At 42.6% G+C, this 10,535-nt stretch overlaps 1 pseudogene; it reads right to left on the reverse strand.

Moving 5' to 3' along the window:
• Positions 1 to 7,932: 7,932 nt before the first annotated feature.
• Positions 7,933 to 8,601, reverse strand: LOC143962927 (large ribosomal subunit protein uL6 pseudogene; annotated as a pseudogene).
• Positions 8,602 to 10,535: the final 1,934 nt, after the last annotated feature.

A 10,535-nucleotide genomic window follows, 5' to 3' on the forward strand; every position in this document is an offset into this window, starting at 1 on the left:
TTTGATAGGTACTCAGATGGACTGTGACAGGTACTCGGGTACTCTGATGGACTGTGACAGGTACTCGGGTACTCTGATGGACTGTGACAGGTACTCAGGTACACAGATGGTCTGTGATAGGTACTCTGATGGACCGTGACAGGTACTGCGATGGGTGGTGACAGGTCCTCTTTATTGGGGGGGCAATCAGTGTGATTGGTGTGTACTGTAAGCGGTAACGAGATGTTACCGCAATCTCCTTCTCACACACGATCAGTGTGTGAGGAGGAGAACCTGGTAACATCTCGTTACCACGGTTTGCTGACATTTAGCGATTGGCTGTGAAAGGATCACAGCTGATCATGTGGGTAAACAGCCGGCCAATGGCTGTTTACCAGCGTCGGTGACGAGCAGTGTTCCCAGGAACACAACACCACCGTCGTACACGTACAGCGCGCTTGGGATTACGCTGGAAACAGCCATACCCAATGGCTGTTCACCCCCCTTGGTGGCAAGCGGTGTCTGCGTGACACGCCGCCACTGAAGGAACAGGGATGAATGCGATTGCGCGCATTCCCTGTTTAAATGGAAGGACATCATGTGACACCCTCCCGCATCGAGAGCCGCGCCGACTGGCCGTCATTTGACAGCCGGCAGTCGGCAAGCAGTTAAGCTTTGACAAAAAAAAAACTGGAAGATAATTCGTTTCCATGCAGAGCTGCAACAGATTTTACACTCTCCAGTTTTTTTTGCCGAACATTGCATGTGATTCGTACAGCATCGCTGTGTAGATCATATGAGATGTCTGTTCCATGAGAATTCAGCCATACAGTTTGTAAGGCTGAATTTACATCGGATTTGGACCAAAATGACACAGGACCCTTTTTTTTTTTTTTTTGTCCACACTGAAATCGGATCGCATGGGTCTTCATACTGTTTTCACACTGCGATATGTGAACCAATTTGGGGGTGTCATTGACTGTACATTGATACCTGCAGCAGTTTTCAGATGACAGTGTGAACTGCCTCCGAGTGAGATGCGATGTGGGAAACCGAGTTAGGGTTACAGGATGGGTTAATGTGAGGGTTATAGGAGCCATTTTATTTATTCTCCAGGGCTTCTATTTCCTGAAAATATATAATATGTGGAGGTTCTAAGAAATTTTCTATCAAAAAATGCAGATTTTAACATGCATGTAAAAAATAAAAAATAAAAACTGCAAGTAGGCAAGTACCGTAGTTAATTTAGATAAATGATTTATTATGAGATCTACCCAAAAGTCTTCCAAAGCATCCAGCTATCCTGGTATATAAACTCCTGGGGGGTTATTTACAAAAGGCAAATCCACTTTGCACTTCAAGTGCACTTGGAAGTGCAGCCGCTCTAAATCGAAGGGGTAGATCTGAGATGAGTGGAAGCTCTGCTGATTTTATTATCCAATCATGTGCAAGCTAAAATGCTGTTTTTTATTTTCCTTGCATGTACCCCTCGGATCTACAGCGACTTTACTTCCAAGTGCACTTGCATTGCAAAGTGGATTTTCCTTTAGTAAATAACTTCCCAAGGGTAGCTGACAGCTTAAGAAAACTGACAGAATATATTTTGCATTGTATTACAACATGTAAATAGCCCTAGGAACCTTTTTATGAAAAATGACAAGCCTTAGTTTGAGTTAATTTCCCCTTTTTACCCATGTTTTTCTTTTTAGTTCATTAACATTTAAAATAAACTTTGTGATGTCAAAATAAAGTGGGAAAATTGGGAAATGCAGACATATTGAAAATGTGGCAAATATGGAAACATTGTTGAACTAAATAGCAAAATTAAAAAGAAAATATACATCTTTTGTAAAGTTAATGTTCCAGTTGAATATAACAGTTGACAGCTGGTGTCAAAAAACAAGAGCAAAAAGGGTTGAAAGTGGTTATAAATTGGTCAAATGATCTGCAAGACTTTGGCTATTTTCATATTATTTGAAATAATGTGAATATTACTAGAGCGTGCTTTCACACTGGGATCGTTGGGGGTGTCTGTATTTTTAACGGCGCTTTACCGTCATTTTAGCGGCACTATTTTGGCGCTAGCGGGGCCCTTTTAACTCCTGATAGCGGGCCAAAAAAGGGTTGAAACCACTCGCAAAGCACCGCTTTGCCGGCGGATCTGTGGCGCTGCCCATTGATTTCAATGGGCAGGGGTGCTTTAGGAGCGGTGTATACACCGCTCCTACACCGCTGCAAAGATGCACTCGGGCTTTCACACTGGAAAGAGAGGAGTGGCTCTTTACAGGTGTTATGCAAGCGCTATTTTTAGCACTACAATGCCTGTAAAGCACCTCAGTGTGAAAGCAGTCTAGTGCCACGTAAGATTGCCACTAGGATTGCATCTTGTCCCCAGGATCCTGCGATGTCCTCCCGCTGTGTCCATGGGTTGTGTCCTCCACCTGATGCTCTATATGCTGGGCTCCATTCCCTGCAAGTGGCGCAACGCTCGGGGGCAGAGCCCGTGGCAAATTCAAAAAGTTCAAAATTTATAACACATACAGATGACATTACTGTATGAAACCATTTCACATCCCTTTTGTCCCTAGTGCGTTGTCCAGTGCCCTGCATGCACTTTTCTATTACATATACTGTTCTTTCTGCCTGGAAACTTGAGAATGTCCATGGCAACCAAAAAGTGTCCCTTAACCTCCCTGGCGGTATGATTATTTCGGATTTTAGGTGCTGAAAGCGGTACCATTATTTTGCATGGAAATTTGGCGTTTTATATTGTAAGCCTGCAATTCTTAGGAATAACTCACTGAAATCTGTTCAAACCAAAGTCTAGTAGACATCCCGGGTAGGATAAAGTTTGAAACACAAAATCATAAAATATAATAAATAACTGTAAATAATAACAAATAATAATATAATAATAATCATACTTTTTATTCAATACATTTTTGTAAATAATATAATCAAAAACACTGACATTTTTTTTTGCCAAAAAAGGGTACAATAGTCGTAGTCATATTGATTCAGTAAATGTCTCTGGTATGGAAAATTTTAAAACATGTTACAGCACAAAGTCCAACATCACAGTCAGGACAGTAGAACTTTGTTTCTTTTCTAATTTTCCTTCCAGTGTCTTCACGCTTAGAGCAGCAAACGACACACATCCTTGTGGGTGCTGTCTTCTTTTCCATTGGTGGAATGTGGTCCATAAAGTGCCGACCAGTCAGGCTTTCTGGGTTCACAACGCCAGCAGCACGACGGCCAGATCTGTTTACAGACGTTGGTGTTTGGTGCCTGAGGAAAATAAGTTTGGCAACTTTCCAAACAAAGTCCGCATGAACAACAGGCCTGTCACTCTTTTTTTTTTTTTGAAGAATGAAAACATTCCACAGACACTGTTCCAGAAGGTGCCTGAAGATTTTTTTATAATATTTTTTCTGTTGCTTCCTCATGGCTGGGTAAAAAGTCATGGCCTGGTCAGCTCGGTCAACCCCTCCCATAGTATGGTTGTAGTCTATCACAACTTGGGGCTTCATGATGTCTTTTCCCCCTTTTGTTTGTACCATGACAGTAGAGGTGTTGTGAATGGTACTCATTAGGCAGACATCTTTTTTGTCGCGCCATCTCAGTGCCATCATTTTTCCTTTTTGCCAGGCAACTATTTCTCCTGCCTTGAGCTTTTTATTGACAAAAGTTGGTGGCAAGTCACGCCGGTTAGCTCTGACGGTCCCGTATGCATCTGTTTTATGCGGCAAAAGGAACTCATAGAGTTCTGGAGAACTGTAAAAATTGTCTGTGGTTACACAGTAGCCCTGATTCAGCAGCGGTTCAATCAGAGTAAGAACGGAAGTGGTTGCCAGTCCATAGTTACCGAATGTTTCATTGAACTTGGTTCCTTTCCCGGTGTAAAGTATGGAATTCCATATGTACCCAGTGCTGGATTCACAGAGCGTGAACGATTTTATTCCAAAACGGGCCCTCTTGGATGCAATGAACTGTATCCAGCTGAGTCTTCCTTTGTAGGCCATCAGACTTTTGATACTGATGTCTCTGTCGGTTACATAGGTCTCCTGGAAATTTTGCTGAATCATTTGGTAAAGCCCCCAAATCTTTTTCAGTTTTGGTGTTGGATGAGAAGTCTCATCGAATTCCTCATTATTCTCAAAGTGCAAATACTTCATAATAAGGGAAAATTTGTACTCCGACATGACGGTGCCAAAAAAAGGAGTTGCTAGCAATTTGTTGGTTGTCCAGTACCACTTCTGCAGGGGTTTCCCAACCACTCCCTGAAGAATTATGAGGCCCAGAAACTTCCAGATGTCCTCCTTGGTTACTGGTTCCCACTTTCTGCTCCTTGCAAACCCCTGATGCGTAGCAGCTTGTTGTTCGTGGTACCGATTTGTCTCCAAAACAATTTTCTCTATAACCTCATCGGTCAAAAAGAGTTGGAGGTATGCCAATGGGTTGTCATCCACATCCACTTTGAGACCAGGTGTTCCGGTGAATGGAAATCTTGGGGGCGCTGCGTGCTCCGTACCGCAATCAATCGAGCACCAAGTCCGCACATCACTGAGCAAAGTCACAGGATCATCGCTAAAATCGCTTCCGTGCCTGATGACGAACTTCCCCATGAATCGCTATCACTCACTTCTGCAAGCGGTTCTGTATCGCTATCGCTGTTTTCAAACAGGTCATATGCCGCTTTTGAGGTAGAGGTGCGCTTTTTTGATGCCATGGTCGCTCTGCAGTTTCCAGACACAAAGTACAATAAAACTGCAGGCAGGGGCACTGGATAAAGCAATGGGGGCAAGCTAAGGTCAATTTTATTTTATTTAGTAATGTAATCCAATAGGATTACAATGTATCAGTGTGTTTGTGCTTTATACATTTTGAATTTGGCGCTGGTTCCACCTCCCTGCGTCGCTGCGCTCGCAGGGAATGGAAGCCAGGGCACACAGTGCATCGGGCGGAAGGTCCGGCCGCCGTACACAGCGGGGATACATTGCGGGATCCCGAAGATAAGGTAAGTTATCTCTTTCTGGATCCAGCGATGCAATTCCGAGTGTGGCTCGGGGTTACCACTAATGGTACAAAAATCTCACCCCGAGCCACACTCGGGAATACCGTCAGGGGGGTTAATGTCAAAAGAGGTTTTAGACCAGCTAGAAAACAGGGACAATAAATTAAAACACTTGCAGAATTGAACGATAGTGAATAGTGGCAAAATTTGTTTTATTATTATTTTATTTTTATTTTTTATAATTATTTCTAGTTATTTATTATATTATAATTTATGATTTTGTGTGATAAACTTTATCATACCCGGGATATCTACTAGATTCTTGTTTGGACAGATTTACGTGTGTTATTACTAAGAATTACAGGCCTACAATATCAAAATGCAGAATTTCCATGCAAAACAATGTACTGCTTTGAGACGCAAAAATCTGACATAATCATACCGCCAGGGTGACTACAGCTGTTTACTGAATCAGTATTAGCGTGGAAGCTACCAGAGATGCACAGAATTCAGTTATTTTTTTTACCTTGTTACCGTATATAAATACTGTATCCATTAGTTTCAGAAGGTATATTTCTAGGAATAGTTTGTATCAAATAATGCTAATCCCTTTATTTCAAAAGCCATAGAGGAGGGATCTGTGCAGCTGCTTATGGTCACTCAAGTCCAAGAGACAGCAGGAGTTAAAGTGATATTAAAGCCAAAACCAAAAATGTGATATATTGTAGCTTACCAATCATTACATGTTGTTTCTGAATTAACTTTCTTTTCTAGGCTTTTTTCTCTCTGTTTTCACCTGGTGATATGACCAGTAACACATCCCCTGTATTAGAGTGCCCCCACTCTGAATGGTCTGCTGTGCCACAGGTAGGAGAGTGTAAAGCCTTGTACACACGATCGGTTGGCCAACAAAACCATGGAATTTTGTCCGAGGGGCGTTGGCCCAAATTTGTCTTGCATACACACGGCCACACAATTGTTGGCTAACAGTTACAAACGTAGTGATGTTGTTTTTCAACTCTTTAGCGCCACCCTTTGGGCTCCTTCTGCTAATTTCATGTTTTTTGTTTTTTTTTAAATAAATGTTTATTAGAGATAAACAACAAACATGTACTGTAGAATTCACATACATACAACGCCCAATCCCACAAACCAGGGACAGGATTATCAATTAGCATCAGAGCATCTTGGAACCAATACAGTAAAACAATAACGGAAGTGCCAGTGGAACAAACATTCTGGAAGGCATGAGCAAAGTGCACAGCACTGATAAAAGGACCGGGCATCATGTTGTCTATCATAGAAACTGAGAAATGTAATTAAAGAACAGGAAGAGGCAAGAGAGTGTAAAGGGGGGGGGGGAGAGAGAAGAAGAGAGTCAGGGAGGGGAGAGAGAGGATGGGGGAACGGTGGTCTGCGTGATAACATTCAGCGTACGCTGCTCAGTGGGGTTGCGCTAAGATATCTTTGTAGAATATAGTGGAGGTAAATTCCCTCCAACAAGACCAAGTCAAGAGGGTTTTTTGTGAGGTATTCTTATTGGTATGAGTAATGTCCTCCATGAGGTGAACTGCTGCTATTTTATGCATCCAGGTTTTCAGTGACGGGATCTTGGGTTGACCCCAGTGGGCAGGAATGAGTGCCTTAGCTGTGTTCAGCAGGTGGGGGATGATGGAGCGTTTGTACCGGCCCACCGGATCCGTAGTAGCATGGAAGAGAATGGTCCAGGGTTCATTAGGGAGGAGGATGCCAGAGATACATTGTATAATCTGGATGACGCTAGACCAAAATGGCTTAATAAGGGGGCATGACCACCAGATGTGTGCATGAGTGGCCTTAAACCCACAGTTCCTCCAGCACAATGGGGAGTTTTCAGGGAACATCCGGTGTAATTTCGCTGGGGTGTAGTGCCATCTGGTCAGTAATTTATAATTAACTTCAGCCATTTGTGTAGCAATGGATGAGACATGAGATAGTTGTAGTACCTTCCTTCTTTGTAGGTCTGTGAGGCTTGTATTTAAATCTTCCTCCCATTTAGCCAGATAGGGCGGGAATGAGTTGTGGAGGAGTCTGATGAGGGCCTTATAGAACAATGAAATGCAGCGTAAGGGAGGGTCTTTGGGGTAAAACACTACCTGAATTTCATTCAAAGTCTCGGTACCTCTCAGTGTTTGGTGCAGGGCCCTCAGGAAGCACTGGAACTGAGCATATTGCCACCTGTCCAGGAATGTAGCTGGTTTAGCACCGAGTATGTCCGATAAAGACTTAATGGTAGAGCTCCAGAGGACCTGGTGCAGCATCAGGGGCCCATGCGAGGACCAGGCATGGAAGCCTGGATCTAGCAGACCTGGTAGAATGTACCGATGGTGAAGAAGGGGCATTAGAGGGGAGTTGTAAGACCAGAAGCACTGTTTGTGTAGGTTGTCCCATATAGCCAGGGTGGAGGAAGTAAGGGAAGAGGTTTCAGTGCCAAGGTGTCTGTGTATTCGAGGGATCCACGGTGCAACCGTGAGGTCTGCCTCACACAAAAAGTGCTCCATGGCCACCCACAGCTTGGTGTTAGCAGCGTACTTCCAGTCCGCCAACCTGGAGAGTACGACTGCATGGTAATACATCCTAAAGTTTGGTAGGACCAGGCCCCCAGCATCTTTAGCACTATATAAGACGTCCCTAGACACTCTGGGATGACTGTTCCTCCAAACGTAGCGGGGGATCATGGTCTGTAACGTTGCAAAAAAACCTATGGGTACCCCCAAGGGGATCATTTGGAATAGGAATAAGACTGGGTAATATGTTCATTTTAATGATGTTAACCCTCCCTAGCCAGGAGTGTGAAAGATTCTTCCATTTTCTCAGGTCTTCCCTGAGATTGTTCAGTAGTGGGAAGTAGTTATATCGGAATGGGAGTGAATATTTGGTGTAAGGTAGATTCCTAGGTATTTTTTTTTTTTTGATAAATGGGCTTTATTAGACATAGCAAAAGATCCAGATTTCTTCAATTTAATCTTTTACTCTTCAAGCTGCTGGACTGTTCCTTTTTCTGAGACATAGATACCGTCCAAGAATTTTCGGATATCCTTGTTCTTTACTGTGGTGGCTTGTTGGATCAATGCAGCAGAGTTTGAAACAAGCTCAATGTCATTGCCTTCCAGGATCAGCTCATCTTTCTGGGCTTGAGACACAGCACAAACGACACCTTGTCTCATACGTACTCTGCGGATGTATTTTTCACCCAAGAAGTTCCTGATCTCCACCAGTGACCCAGTCTCCTGAATAACTACGTTAATGGGAAAGTGAGCGTACACCGATCTCATCTTGTAACGAAAACCCAGTGTGACTCCCTTGATCATGTTTTGCACATGGCTGCAGATTGTGCGCACTGTGGCCAGATCCTTTCTGTTACCCCACCATTTGTCAACAAGGAGCCTCTTTTTCTTCTTGCCCAATAGACACAGCTCTACATTTATGTGGTTGAAGTTCTTCCTCAGAGTTCCTCTGGGCCCCTTCACAGTTACGGTGCGGCCCTTCAAGGAAATGGCAACCTTGTCAGGGATGTCGACAGTCTGGTTGCTAAGAATGGTCTTCATTCTCGCTGCTGACGGGGAAAGGGCAGATTCCTAGGTATTTCATACTGCGCTGAACCCATTTAAAAGGAAAGAGGGGCCGGATTAGATCTGCTTCTCGTCTGGGGAGGTTAATGTTTAGAATTTCCGATTTAGAAATATTCATTTTAAAATTGGAGAGTTTTTGGTAGGTAGAGAGGGCCGACATCAGATTAGGTGGGGCTGTTTGCTAATTTCATGTTAGTGCAAGTTTGGTGAGTGTTGATTTGCACTTTTCATTTCGCATTTTTCAGTTAGTTACTGAAAGGCTGTTTGTCAACCAGCCATATTGCGGAATCGGGGGAGATAATGTGTTATTTATTATTGGCCTTGGAGTGATTGCTTTGACATTATTTTTTTGGTTGAATAATGATTTGATTTGGTATATTTTCTATAGTTTTGGATGCATAGAATGCACTTTTTGGTTAAGTTCTATTACCAGATAGCATGCCTAATTTTATTTGTTTTCTTTTTTTTAATTCACAATAAAAAAATTGTGTAGAATAATACTTGGCTATGTGTTTCACTTCAAATGACAGTTTGGGAGTAGGCAGTTACATTTACAAAAAAATACAATGTAAAATTGACAAGGGACACCAACATAGTTGTATCTTTGATCTTAAAAACTACGGGATAATGATGTTGTGGTAACTTGCCAAAATAAGAAAAGAAAAAAAAAGCATAATTATATTTTTGATATCAATAGAAAAAAAAAAGCCTTTGAAAATTTGTTTGCAATAACTCCATCAGTATCACCAGCAAAGCAGCTTCATTATTATCCCATTAAAGAAGAAGAGAATGTGCACTGCATTTTGAGATTTCATAATTTATCGCAACACAAATATAAATTCTGCATTACGAACGCTTGTTTACAAGACCGACTGCTTATGGCTCATCCTTGCTTCCGAGCATGCGTGTTTGTACTTTGGACTTTTGTCCGATGGACTTGTGTATACACAATTGGAAAATCCGACAACACACATTTGTTGGCGGAAAGTTTGAAAACATGCTAGCCAACGTTTGTTGGTGGAAAATCCAACAACAATTGTCCGATGGAGCATACACGCGGTCGGATTTCCTGCCAACAGCCTGTCATCACACATTTCCTGACGGAAAATCCGATTGTGTGTACGAGGCTTACGATGTACTAGACGATTTAGATGCACCAACAAATTGAAGCTGAAAGTGTTCTGAAACCCACAACAGTAAAATCAGTCTGTATATGCAATAAAGCATGTTTGTTATACTCACTGCTTTTACCTAGGGGGTTAACCTTCCGTATTGTGTAAAACGGCTGTTTGAGTCTTTTCTTCTCTGGTCCTCCCCTTCTTTTACTATCCCAAATGCATCTCCTGATAGTGCAGAGCCTTTGGAGTCACTCTGCACATGCTCAGTTTGGTGTGTATTGTTGTTAGAGTTTTTTTTTTCTTGGGAGGGTGCATGTGTTCAGCACAGGGCCAATCAGCACTGACTAGACAGAGGGTCAGGGGTCCTGCGGCCTCATAGGACAGTCAGAAGAAAATGAAATCTCCTCCTACAAGCTTTAATCAGACACTGATAGAAGATTGCTATATACTGCTGAAAAGAAAAGGTATTTAGCAGTTTTTATTTACTAAAATAATTGCATTTCCACATTCTGTGCACTGTGTGAGGCCAGATATAGTGAATACAGAGCCCTAGGTTTAGTAACACTTTAACTCTAGCTAACATATAATAAGAAGTTACAGCAACAGTTTTTTTTTTCTTTTGGGACAAAGGTTTTACATAAATAAATAAAAACTGTCAATCGTCAATAGTGATGGACGAACTTCCGACGGGACGTTTCGCGAACGCGAAACGCGAACGGACACAAACGTTCGCGAAAACGACCGTTCGCCGCGGGCTCCATTGACTTCAATGGGAGGCGAATTTCGCAAACCTTTAGGTCGAATTTGCGGCCA

Source organism: Lithobates pipiens, unplaced genomic scaffold (assembly GCF_037356315.1).
Source record: "Lithobates pipiens isolate NorthernLeopardFrog02 unplaced genomic scaffold, aLitPip1_a1.2 Scaffold_8, whole genome shotgun sequence".
NCBI lineage: Eukaryota > Metazoa > Chordata > Amphibia > Anura > Ranidae > Lithobates > Lithobates pipiens.